Source organism: Parasteatoda tepidariorum, unplaced genomic scaffold (assembly GCF_043381705.1).
Source record: "Parasteatoda tepidariorum isolate YZ-2023 unplaced genomic scaffold, CAS_Ptep_4.0 HiC_scaffold_915, whole genome shotgun sequence".
NCBI lineage: Eukaryota > Metazoa > Arthropoda > Arachnida > Araneae > Theridiidae > Parasteatoda > Parasteatoda tepidariorum.
Genome location: NW_027261956.1, coordinates 32384 through 47264, shown reverse-complemented (window position 1 = coordinate 47264; position 14881 = coordinate 32384). Strand labels below are relative to the sequence as shown.

Sequence of the window (14881 nt, the reverse complement as noted above, 5' to 3'; positions counted from 1 at the left end):
TAACAAAAATTGAAATGATAGGTAAAACCTAAGTTGTTATACTCTGTATTGTCATATTTAAAGATTTTAAATTTAAAAAAACAAAGTAAAGAAAGAGTTGAAGCAATAAAATAGCTGAAAAATATACAAAAGCAAGTAATTTTTTTCGGCAGAATTATATTCTAAAGATACTTTTCTTGTTCATCCGAAAGGAGAAATAGTCCTGATTTGTCTGTTCTCATTTCGGAATTTAAAAAAATTCGCCAATGACTGGCTTGCTTCAGTTAGAATTTTAAATTGATAAAATAAAAAATAACTAAAATTCTGAAATCACAGAAGTTTAAAAGATAATTTGCTCTAGAAATGATGTATTTTCTTTCATTTTTTGAGAGAACACCATAACTTTTGAAAAAAGATGATAAAAACATTTTATATTTTAATAAAATATGACTGTGAGAGGGGATTTTATTGCAAATTCAGATATTCGAAACACCATGAAATAGGGGGGGGGNACAGTGACTCCTTTATTTAAATCTTTTCGTTAATACCTTTATTTACTTTTAGTTTTATAACTGTTTGAGTTTAATTTATGCTAAATTTTCAAGTGATTTTTCTTAAATTAGAAGATTTTTTTTCTCAATTTTAACTAAATACATTGGATATCTTCTGTCTGGCAAAAATTTCACTTTTTTTTCAAAAAGAATATTAACTTTCTGTTTGTCCTTTATTGCTGGGTCAGCACAGTCATTGTACTTCCTGTGCAGTCGATAACTGAACTTATATTTTATTTTTATAATTACAAATTTTTTTCCTTTTATTATGTTTTCAAAATCTGAATTAATGAATCAGAATTATCATCCTGATAAAATGATTAGATATATAAATTAGACAGGGTAATCTTTGCTAAAATTATATTAAATAAATTTAAAGTACAACTCAATCCAAATAACACAAATAATAAATTTAATAATGCACAATTTATTCAGATTACCAAAATTAATTCTTAAGAGATTTTGAAAGATGGTGAGCAGTTAAAAAGCTCTGCTGAAGATTAAGGAGAGTACAGTTGCTTATGTTCTGCGGTAAGGAGAGCGAAAACAGAGCAGATGAAGTTGCACATAGAAAAGATTGGAGCAAATAATAATAATAATAATATTTTCCAAATTATTTATTTTCCAAAGGTTATTTTCCAAATTATTTATTTTCCAATTATATATTTTCCAAATTATTTACTTTCCAAATTATTTATTTTCTAAAACTACTTTATGCTGAGAGAAAATTTTTGTTTTGTATCTTGGATAAAATTTCGATGGCTGTTAAAAATGAAAGACAAATATTAACCCCAACAAGATGCAGATAATAACCCTTGTCTTATTTTTTATGATATAATCATTAACTTAGCTTTTGATATAAATATATATATTTTTTTTTAATTTATGGTAAAATAAAAATTTTGCACTTGTTTTTAGACCACGTTTTTCATACCAGATATAAATCTATTGCATTTGCTGTAAATTGTTTTTTGTATTGTCTGTAATGAAATTATTTAGAAGGTAAATTTAAGTGGAAATCCATACCATATTTTATATATACCATACAATTTTTCACCAGAAAACAAACAGAGAACAAAACATTCTTGAGAACAAAAAAAAAAATTATAGAATGAGCATGGAAACATGGAAAAGTTTCACTAAAAAGTGGAATTCTATAAAATAATTGTAATAAATGTTATAATTATTTAACTCAAATCTCAATAATTTATTACTGTTATTGAGACTATTAAGACTGATTGTTTTATAGGTATGAATGTAGGAATTTTTAAATTTTTTTTTTTTGCAAAAAATTTAAACTTTTACTGCATTTTAGAGTTAATATGAAATTCTCTGACAATTTCAAATTTTCTCTTCACTTTATTTATTCTNAAAAAAAAAAACCTAGACAGACCCCTGATAAACAAGGTTTACTTCATTTAGCATTAATACTTATTTAAGCAAGCACTGAACTGCATAAAATCTATTTTGATACTTTTCTCAGAAAATTTCTTAATAATTGGGAATTTTCAAACCAAGAGCACACCAATAAATGAAAGAAAGATTCAAAATCAGATACAAAACAGGATTATTTTTTTTCTTTGGCCTAAACATAAGATATTTAACTCCAAGTTACCTGAACGCACAACTTAGAAAATTTTAGAAATTAATATTTTTTTGAAAAGATTTTAATTATAAAAAAGAGATGAGTTAAAAATAGTTAATGAGAAATAAAAATTGAAAAAAGCTTTATTTTTGAATTTTTACAGTTCAAAAGTTAATCACCCAATTTAACTTGAATTTTTAAAACATAGCATAATATTCCTAATTAATTCACAAAATATTTATAATTTACAATCTAATGATGATTAGATTGCAAATTAAATTAAATTATAAACAGCTTAGTAATCTTCAAATTAAATTATCGTAACAAATTTTATAAATGGGTGAAAAGGTATTTTCATTAGACCATTAAGATATGGCAAAAAGGAAATAAATTGAATTAACATTACAGAGCTTAAACTTTTAACTGCTATCCTGACTTAACTTTCGGTACTGTATGAAACGACCCTCACTATTTTGAGGATTAAAACTCAAAAAGGGTAATATATATATTTATTCCTGCAAAATTGTGTTTTGATGTAACTTAATTTATTGCTTGTACTAGCATACCTTTCCAAATACTGTACATTGTATCTCCTGTGGCAGGATTTTTTCGGGCTCCTTGCGACAACCTTCTCTAGTATTAATATTTTTTTTAAGATACTTTTAATTATAATAATTACTAATTTAAAATAACATTGTGTTTACAGAATAAAGTATAGAATAAAACGTATAAAAATTTCTTGCATTTTGTATTTGGAAAAAAAAATTAACTAATCATTTCCTCTCTTCTTTGCTTTTTTCTGTAGAGAGTTGAAGCTTACCAATTAGGTTCACTTTCCCTCTTTTTTAAGGCTTGTTATTTTTTCTAAAATGAATATAAATATAAATAAAGTCGAACAAAAGCAAATAAACTTTATGTAGGGTTTTAAAATTAAAAACTAACAAAATATAACACAGTGTTTTAAAATATATTTACAACAGTTTAAATGCTTAAAAATATTGTTATATCGCTGCATCCATCTCCATGTTTTTGTCATTTTTTTCCAGACTGCACTGCCATGCAATTTTAAAATATATAAAAATGCATGACTTAAAAAAATAAAACACGGTAAAAAATGATTTTAACATTTTACAGACTGAGAAGAAAAAAGCTGCACTCCCCCTGGGGCAGAATTTATTTGGGCTTTCTACAACAAACCTCTCTCAGGGTGGCCACTCAAATCAGATTAAAAATTACCCTGATTTTTCCAGGTTTTCCAGTTAAAGATCTTAAAATTTCCAGGCTCGTGTTTTGTTTTTTTCTTATAAAGTGTAGGATGTGTACAAGAAAAGTGTCTATATTATTAAATATTTCATTAAATATATCATATCATCTTGAAGAAAAAAATTATTTTATTTTTTCATGTTTTGTAACAACATACGTTTTTAAAAAATTAAAATATGTGGAGAAAATAATATGTTTAGCTTGTCGAACATATTGTTTTTATGGAATAAAATTTTTTAATGTGTTACTTTAAGTAGTATTTGCTCAAAGTGTATCTACAAAATGGCAAAAACAGAGTGACCAATAAAATCTTGGATAAGTAGTGTTCAATATCTTTTCATTTAGAAAAGGAAAACCGTTTCAGCTAATTATATATCAATAAACTTTTATTACAGTGGCTCCCAAAAGTATTTGTTCACATTTAACTTTTATTGAAATAGGAAATAAAAATTCATTAATTAAAATGAATATTTCACAATGGGTATTTGAAAATAAGATATATAGTCGATTCTTAGCAAAACTGCATGGAATATTTTAAAAACAAAACAAAAGTTAGTTTTTAAGATATCAATAATCAAACAGTAACAAAAATTTTACACAACAAAAGTCATTGTACAGTTAAAGGTTTTCGGTATTTCAGAATAAAAATTATCGTCAATTGATTTAATTTTTTTATTTAATTATTTTTCATTTTAATTATTTATTTATTTATTTGTAATTTAGTATCAAACTTATGATAGCAAAATTATATTTTAATTATTGCTTGCTAATTCCATAATATTTTATCATTTAAAACGGTTTGTTGTCGCAATAAAACAATAGACCAAGTTTCATTATTTTTCATCATAAGAGGTAAATCAGTAATAAATATGTTAAATTAGCTTATTGTATTTAATTGCACTGTGCAATATGTGATAAAATGCTTAAAAGAAGAACTTCATATCAGAGATTAAAATTATAAAATTTGTGGAAAATTTATAAATTTGCAATTGAGTGTTGTAAAAGTTTCTGTAAAAAGTTTAAAAAAATATTCTGCACAAATTTCCTATGACAAAAAAAACTAGTTACATGCATTTAAAAACTTACAAAAGCTATTGTATATGAGAAGAAAACTCTACTAAATGTTAATTTAATGAAAAATTAGATTATTTACTAATAGACAAGAGTTCTTTTTTGTTGTTGAAAGTATACAATGACTTTTGCGGAATATAGTTTTTGTCACTTTATGATGTTTGATTTCTTAAAAACAAACTTTTCCATTGTTTTCAAAATATTTCATACAGTTTTGTTAAGATTAGAATACATTTTTTATAATTAAATATCCATTCTGAAATATTCATTTTAATTAATGGTTAGTCTTATTTCATTAAAAGTCATAAGTGCACTAACACATTTGTGAGACACTGTAATTACATTTCAATATAAAGCTGTACTGTATACTACATTATACTGTATTTTTTCTTACCAGTGCTTTTTATAAAATTCATTGATCATATTTTCTTTAAACCAATATCTCAAGACAAATTTTTAAATAATGTTGTCTTGAAGTAGCATTATTATTTTAAGAGATTCAGTGTACAAAATTAAATGTCACAAATGTAAAATTGTCAATTTTTTGTTCTATACTCTATAGAAAAATATAGATAAAATTCTTTAACTTTTATACTTTTCTGATTATTTTTTTTTCTTATTTGAAATTAAAACATTTAATGAATTCCAATCTAAACACACAGTTTTTTAGTTTAGCATAGTTAATTGTTTTTGTTTTAACAACTAGAATCTTGAACAGCGCATAACTAAAACACTAAGTTAAATTTTCCTTCTTTCGACTAAACACATATGAATTAAAGAAATTTATATTTTATGTTTATACATCATTTAATATGTTTCCTATATATTCCCTAGTCTTTGTCAGCTTTTTAGGGTAAAAGGAGGCATAGTTTTGGAAATATCATCCCTGGAATGCAAGCAACATTTACGAACTTTTAATATAGTGATAACTATACAATTTGAATTTTGAATTAAAAGTCAAATATTTACCAACAAAACAGTGAAATTAAATATTAATATATAGTTAGTACTAAAAAAAACTTTTTTTTTAAAAATTAAAATATGTTATAAAAGGTTAAAATGAAATAGAAAAAATTAGCATTAATGCAACAATTTGTCAACAAACACTGCTGTTCAGAGATTGTAAAGAAATGTGTTAAAATATAAAAATCATACTCATTCGTGACAGCAATATTTTTCATTTATGAATCAAATAAAACGTGTTGCAATAAATTGTTATTATGTTATATCATCTAGTAATAGATATTAACTTCATTTTAGATATTCGTAACATTCTTAAATTAGTATAAAAGTTCTACATAAAAAAAAAACTCACAATTTTAGAATGTTTAATGTTAGTAGAGCTTTATGAATTTTACAATAGTAAAACTGTTTTAGAATATGAGGGAAAAAATATACAGAAATTTACAAGTCCCTAATGATTTTTATTTTATAGTGAGAATTTTTGAAAGTATTTTCTTACTCCGCCATATTTTTGTTTTGATTTTTTTAATATAATTTTTAATTTTCATAAAATAGGAACCACTTAAAAAAAAAACCTAGACAGACCCCTGATAAACAAGGTTTACTTCATTTAGCATTAATACTTATTTAAGCAAGCACTGAACTGCATAAAATCTATTTTGATACTTTTCTCAGAAAATTTCTTAATAATTGGGAATTTTCAAACCAAGAGCACACTAGCAAAATCCGATATAGTTGGCAACTGTTTCTTATGGTATAAGTTAGCATAAACGTAACTACATAAGTTTATATAACACATCATTAAACATAACTTTCAAATAATGAAATACAAACATCTGAAAGGGCAACTTTTTAAACTATGTAAAGCAGGTAGAGTGGTTGGATGTTTTTACTAATCACTTTGCTTCAGCCAAAAGATGAAACCCTAATAAAAATTGTTTATAAATATAAATATTTCTACAACAGAATTATGCTTGATAAATGAAAACATTAATATTTTCTTCTTCCCTTTTCATAAATTTGTGCTCTATTAATCACTCAATTTGTTCTTTTATCATCTTTTTGGAAGGTAAAAACATATTCTTAAGAATTTCAACAAGTTCTGTCTGCAATTGAGCATTAGTAATCCTTTTATGCATCTTCATGATTTCCACAATGGCTTCCTGCAAACACAAAGAAAGGNGCTGTCTAATTATTTTTATGTACTGCACTTGAGGGGGTCATTTTGCGGACACTTTAATGATTTTTTATAATTTATATATGATTTTTATAATTTTCCTTTCACTGTAGAGCTTTGATACTAATATCAAGTCTTTTATGGGTGTCAAAGTTTCTAAAAAGTATTTATTAAACATAAAAATTTTTTTACTTTTTCATCAAAACGATATTTTCCCTACACTTCTGGCGTCAAATTTGCGTCACTATTGAATCTATGGTGACACGGACAAATTAAAAATTTTTTTAAGGATGTTTAATCTACATTTCTTGCATATGTATATATTTTTAGAAATTTTGACACCTATTCAATGAGTGTTTGTTTGAATTAGCACTCTCTCTACATTTAAGTTTAAATATTCACTGCATGTGTCACACACGTGCTATTGCAATCTGCACTTCCTTGAATTGTTTGTGACACTCGGGGCTTGCGATTACTAATGCGGTCACCCATAAGTTCATTTTACATGTAGCTTCTTAACATTTACATGTATTTCTCGGGCAATTGTGACTCTTGAGAAATTCGTATGATTGAACTAGAAGATGCGAATGAGAATTTAAGTGGTTGAATATATTTATCCACGTTATCTTGCTAACTAGGTTTTCGCTGAATATGTTTTAAGCATGTAAAATTAAGACATGATATATTTAAAGAGAAATCACATAACTTACGAGTTGTTGTAAGATCACAACTTTATTTACCAGAAAGATCATCACTTAGTTTTTTTTTTTTTTAAATATGTTTTATATTCCCTGTAAAAGGGTGGTGGTACTTTCTTTCATTTAAACCATCTGCGCAATGGGAAATTGGCGACGGTCTGGGAAACATCCTTGTGGATTATNTAGCACAGGTGTCGCTATAATCAATAATGATGCAGGCATGACATGAGTCGTGATAACAAAATTCTTTTTATCATGCACTTAATGTGAACCATTGTCTATTTCGGTTATAGGCATTGTGATTCTCTGCTGTCTAATTATTATTATGCACTTCACTTTAGGGGTTCATTTTGCGGACACTTTAATGATTTTTTATAATTTTTCGGTTCAGTAGAGAGCTTTGATATTATTATCAAGTCATTGGATGGGCGTCAAAGTTTCTAAAAATGTATACATATACTAAAAAATATTTATTAAACATCGTTAAAAATTTTTTTACTTTGTCCGTATCACCCTCCATTGTTAACACATGTGTCGCTATAATCGATAATGATGCAAAAATGATATGAGTCGAATTAACAGCATTCTTTTTGGTCTGCATTTAAAATGAAGAAATAAGTTTAAGAAGAGAATTCTGAATAAAAATAAACAGAAAATTTTAGAACCAAAAAAATTAAATAAGCTTTAAACTGATGATAAATGAGGCTAGCTTCATTATTCATTTGTAATATTTATTGAAATAATCAAGCAAGCAATAAATTGTGTAAAATTTTTTATTTCAATAAGGATTTTTTTTAAGAAATTTACTCAGTTTTAGGGAATTTTCAAAAATATGAAAAACCAGGAGAATTTTTATTAAGCCAGTAGAAACTGGCAAAATCCAGTAGTCTAGTGGTAAATCCAATAGAGTTGGCAGCTATGTATTTATTCCATAAAGACATTACAAGTTATGCCTGTTTTATATTGTAAAAACTATATTTGGGAACAATCAATTAAGTAATGAGAAAAATTATAACTTATTAATTTTCCTTTTGAACCATTATAAGATTATCTAAAATTGATCCAATGACAAAAAAGTAATTATTTTTTAATTTGGGTTAAGGCAATGGATATAAAAAGCAATCACAAAAATTGATTAGTGCAGTAGAAACCATTCATGGCTACAACATAAGTAATTTAAGCATAGAATAAATTAGTCTATAAAAACTAAGAGTCAACTATGAAATGCTAATTTTTTTTTCTTCAAAATTTCAAATTGTAAAAAAAAGAAAAAAAAAAAAATTACAATAGGTTTAGCTGCTATTATAGAGAGAATCTTGTCATAATTAAAAAAAAAANATAGAGAGAATCTTGTCATAATTTTAAAAAAAAGTCAGCATAAGAGAGACTTTATAGTTAATTCTTGGTTTATATCAGCTCATTTGATTCAATACTTAAATTACTAATGCAACTATGAAACGCTTATTTCAAAGTATAACATCCTTTTTTTTTTTAAGCTTTTTTAAAAGGATCAAGCTGATTTTGAAAATGAATAGCTCAACTTAAAGATTAGCAATATAATTTGAATGAAAATAAAAAAAAAGTGGAGATAGTTCTTAAAAACAATAAATCATATTTCAATAATAACAGAAAACATTAACTTAGGTAATTACGAACACCACCTAAAGAAAGCAATACTATTCTGAAAAATGGACAATGCTAAAATACAGTAGACAATTTAAATTAAAAATATTTATATTTGCAAGAAAGAAGAAGTAATTTTTAATAAGATTTAGTACACAATTTCAGGTATTGACATCATGAATGCAAAATGTAATACTGTTAAAAGTTGAAATAAAACTGTGTAACAAAACAACAAAATATAATTTGTACTCTCACATCAAAAGCAAATAACAGACCTATACAGAAGCTGAAATCTGTATTTTCACATAAAAAAAAATCTGTAATGTACACTTGCAAGTAAATCAGCAGATTTATGCTTAAAAATTATCAATATCTTGAGTGATAATGAAAAAAAAAACTAAAATGAATGAAAAAATTTTTGTAACTAAATTTTGTAAATTGTAACTAAAAATGAATGAAAAAATTTTTTTCATGATCAATGCACACATTTAATTTCGATAAACATTTTTAATGCATTATACCAAAATGGAAGAGCAGTATATGGATTTTTTTAATGAATTATAATTTGAAATGTACAGCAATATTTCTTTGTAGTTTATTTAATTCCAAAATTGTAATATTTTATTGAAACAGGTATGTTAGAGATACAAGATTTTACAGCTCCAAAATTCAGTAGGAAAGCTTAAATAAAAAATATAGTAAATTTACATGAATAAAAATCTTTGAAAAGAAACAGCTAATGTTATGTTTAAGGTAGAATGGGACAGTTCTTTTTTTAAACACAAGAACTTCAATATCATTAATAGTTCAAATAAATGAAAAGAAAATAATCTTAATTTTGTAAATTAAGGTACACAATATTCCACAAGGACATAGGTACAGTTCAATTTAAAGGATCCTATATTTAATACAATATGAAAACATTAAAAAAAAATTGATACAGACAATGGAATCATTCATTAACTCATAAGGAATAAAAAGAAAAAGAGAAAATTATGCACTTTTAAGTAGAAACAAACAAAGTGAAGTAGGATTTCAAACAAAATAAATTGCTTCACACCAAACTTAAGAATTCCCATGATCAACAAAATATCTACTATAATTAGAAAACTTGAAAGCAAAGGCAAATAGTTTTAAAAATACATAATCAGTGTACAACATTAAAATTTATATAAAATAATAAGTACAGTTTAAATTTTAATTATCAGCGTTTTCACTGACTTGGAGTCAGGTATCGTACCCATCAGTACCAGGTGACATTTAAAAAGAATGACTGATGCAGACTGCTTTGATTAATGCTAATAAATAGCTTGCAAGTATAGAAAAAAAATCCTGAATAGCTTTAAACCAAGTGCTTGAATATTTATGTACAATAAATGAAAGAAAGATTTAAAATCAGACACAAAACAGGATTAATTTTTTTTGGCCTAAACGTAAGATATTTAACTCCAAGTTGCCTCAATGCATAACTAAGAAAACTTTAGAAATTAATATTTTTTTGATAAGATTTTAATTATAAAAAAGAGCAACTTTTGAACTGTCCTAATTCTAAATGGCAAGATTTAAAACTGGAAAGAGATGAGTTAAAAATAGTTAATGAGAAATAAAAATTGAAAAAAGCTTTATTTTTGAATTTTTACAGTTCAAAAATTAATCACCTAATTTAACTTGAATTTTTTAAACATAGCATAATATTCCTAAATAATTCACAAAATATTTATAATTTACAATCTAATGATGATTAGATTGCAAATTAAATTAAATTATAAACAGCTTAGTAATCTTCAAATTAAATTATCTTAACAAATTTTATAAAAAATTGAATTAATGCTAAAGAGCTTAAACTTTTAACTGGTATCTCGACTTAACTTTCGGTACTTTATGAAACAACCCTCAATATTTTGAGGATTAAAACTCAAAAAGGGTAATATATATATTTATTCCTGTGAAATTGTGTTTTGATGTAACTTAATTTATTGCTTGCACTAACATACCTTTCCAAATATTGTACATTGTATCTCCTGCGGCAGAATTTTTTTGAGCTTTATGTGACAACCTTCTCTAGCATTAATATTTTTTAAGATACTTTTAATTATAACAATTACTAATTTAAAATAACATTGTGTTTACAGAAGAAAGTATAGAATAAAACGTATAAAAATTTCTTGCATTTTGTATTTGGAAAAAAAATTAACTAATCATTTCCTCTCTCAAATTTTGTAAATCATTACAAAAATTAAAATTCATAAATAAATTATAATTAGTACATAATTTAACGTTACATTGCTATTACGTTACATTATCTAGTAATTGATATCAACTTCATTTTAGATATTCGTGACATTCTTAAATTAGTATAAAAGTTCTACATTGAAAAAAAACTCACAATTTTAGAATGTTTAATATTAGTAGAGCTTTATGAATTTTACAATAGTAAAACTGTTTTAGAATATGTGGGGGAAAATATATAGAAATTTACAAGTCCTAAATGATTTTTATTTTATAGGGAGAATTTTTGAAAGTATTTTCTTACTCCACCATATTTTTGTTTTGATTTTTTCAACATGATTTTTAATTTTCATAAAATAGGAACCACTTAAAAAAAACCTAGACAGACCTCTGATAAACAAGGTTTACTTCATTTAGCATTAATACTTGTTTAAGCAAGCACTGAACTGCATAAAATCTATTTTGATACTTTTTTCAGAAAATTTCTTAATAATTGGGAATTTTCAAACCAAGAGAATAATTAGCAAAATCCGATATAGTTGGCAACTGTTTCTTAAGGTATAAGTTAGCATAAACATAACTACATAAGTTTATATAGCACATCATTAAACATAACTCTCAAATAATGAAATACAAACATCTGAAAGGGCAACTTTTTAAACTATGTAAATCAGGTAGAGTGGTTGGATGTTTTTTCTAATCAGTTTGTTCAGCCAAAAAATGAAATCCTAATAAAAATTGTTTATAAATATTTCTACAACAGAATTATGCTTGATAAATGAAAACATTAATATTTTCTTCGTCCCTTTCCATAAATTTGTGTTCTATTAACCACTCAATTTGTTCTTTTATCATCTTCTTGGAAGGTAAAAACATATTGTTAAGAATTTCAACGAGTTCTGTTTGTAATTGAGCATTAGTAATCTTTTTATGCATCTTCATGATTTACACAATGGCTTCCTGCAAACACAAGGAAAGGAAATTAATTTAACAGCATATTTATGAAGAAAAAAAAGAAATTTTAAGCACATTTTTAAACAAAATCTCAGGATTTAAAGCATAAGAAATCAAATACTATAATTTTATAGATTTAAATTGCTCTTTTTTGCTAATATTTTTATACTATTGTATATTAAAAACGTTTTCCAGTGCAAAACTTTATCTTATTTCATATAAAAAGAGTACACATATAATTATTATTATGCTCACAAATGCTAGTAAAACACACAGCAGTTCAAAAATAATATTTAAAATGCAAAATACAAATAAGTGCTTCATTTCTAAACAGCAAGTATATGTTTATGTAATATAGCATTACAAGGGACATGGTTAAGAGCTAAACTGAAAAATAAGAAAAAGGAACAAAAATATTGAAGACAAAAACCACAATACTTTGAGTCAGAATTTTTTTTTTTTTAAATTTAAATACTTCCAGAAATGATAGGTAAAAGCAAAGCTGTTATACTCTGCATTGTCATATTTAAAGACTTTAAATTTAAAAAAACATGGTTTTTAAATATCCTAATGTATTTCAGATGATATGGGAAATTCGAATTGTACATTTGAAGATATACTTTTTAAGGCAGTGATTCTATCGTGTTTTATGATAATTATTGCTTTTGCTTAATTATATTTATTGCTTAATTATATTTCCATATAATTTTTAAAATTCGATACTATTTACTACAACAATCAAATCTTGAAATGAAACCCGCATTTGAGGTAAGCCCTTTTTGCAGAGTGGTAGGATTTAGTCGTTGATCTGTTTTTTTGGTAATTACTGCAACGGATTTCAGGATTTTTAACTGTCTTTTCTAAATGAGATGATGATTTACAAAATGCAATATAGGAAATTCGTGCAACAAAATGTGAGAACATTTGAATAATATTAGAATAAAAAAACATTGCATGTTCAATAAAAGTAATTTCCATGTTTTATTTCTCGTTTTTTTGTAAGCACAGCGTTTTTGTTACTTTAAATTAGTAACATACATCTTTGTTATTACTGAAAGTACCTTGCAGAAAGATATTAGCGCTAGAGTTTTGTCAGAGATAGCCCAAAAAAATTCTGCCCCTCGGCTCACTGCTATAGTTACACTTTGTATAATGTTACAATGACTCCTTTATTTAAATCTTTTCTTTAATACCTTTATTTACTTTTAGTTTTATAACTGTTTGAGATTAATTTATGCAAAATTTTCAAGTGATTTTTCTTAAATTAAGAGACTTTTCTTCTAAATTTTAACTAAATACATTAGATATATTTTGTCTGGCAAAAATTTCACTTTTTTTTCAAAAAGAATATTAACTTTCTGTTTGTCCTTTATTGCTCGGTCAGCACGGTCATTGCTTTTCCTGTGCAGTCGATAACAGAACTTATATTTTATTTGTATAATATGCAAATTATCACAACTGTTAAGTTTCATGTTTAATCGCAATAAACTGTTTCTTTCACAATGCCACCAGATATAAATATTTTCACCTTTGTTGTAATGCATAGTTGCATGCACATTTTTTTAAAACATAATTCTTGCTCGGCTTCATATTTTAGTCTGTTATTTTATCTTTAATTTTATTATGCTTTCAAAACTGAATTAATGAATCAGAATTATCAACCTGACAAAATAATTAGATATAGAAATTAGATAGATTCATAAACAAATGTGATAACTTAAAAAATGTTTGGGTAATCATTGCTAAAATTATAGTTAATAAATTTAATGTAAAACTGCGTCCAAATAAAACAAATAATAAATTTAATAATGCACTATTTATTCAGATTACCTAAATTAACTCTTAAGAGATTTGATGAGCAGTTAAAAAGCTCGGCTCAAGATTAAGGCTTATGTCCTGTGGTAAGGAGGGCAAAAACAGAGCAGATGAAGTTGCGTGTAGAAAGGATTGGAGCAAAAAAAATTAATTAAATAAATAAATAAATAAATAAAAAAAATATACATATTTTCCAAATTATTTATTTTTCAAAGGCGTCTACTTTATGTTGAGAGAAAATTTTTGTTTTGTATCGTGCATAAAATTTTGATGGCTGTTAAAAATATTAAACCCTACAAGATGCCGATAATAACTCGTGTTATTTATAATGATATAATCATTAACTTAGCTTTTGATATAAATTTTTAAATATTTTTTTCATTTATGGTAAAATAAAAACTTTGCACTGGCATTTAGCACACTTTTTTGATACCAGATATAAATCTATTGCATTTGCTGTGAATTGTTTGCTGTATTGTCTGTCATGAAATTATTTAGGAGGTAAATTTCAATGGAAATCCATACCATATTTAACATATACTATGCAACTTTTCACCAGAAAACAAACAGAGAACAAAACATTCTTGAGAACAAAAACATATTATAATATGAGAGTGGAAACATGGAAAACTTTCACCAAAAAGTGGATTTCTATAAAATAATTGTAATAGATGTTATAATTATTTAACTTGAATCTCAATAATTGATTACTGTTATTGACACAATTAAGACTGATTGTTTTACAGGTATGAATATAGGAATTTTCAATTTTTTTTTTGTAAAAAATTTAAACTTTCACTGCTTTTTAGAGTTAACATGAAATTCTCTGACAATTCCAAATTTTCTCTCACCCATGGGAGCTCTATTTATTTATTCTTGCTCAGCTTTGTAGTTTAGTTACTTTTACTATTTTTTGATTATTTAGATTTTACAAAGCAAAAGAGCTTAAAAATAAAGAACCTCGAAGCAGTAT

General features: G+C 25.2%; 1 pseudogene; it reads right to left on the bottom strand.

Annotated features, from left to right (window-relative positions):
- Positions 1-8042: 8042 nt before the first annotated feature.
- LOC107439150 (cullin-5-like) overlaps positions 8043-14881 on the bottom strand; it is a 30747-nt pseudogene continuing 23908 nt past the window's right edge.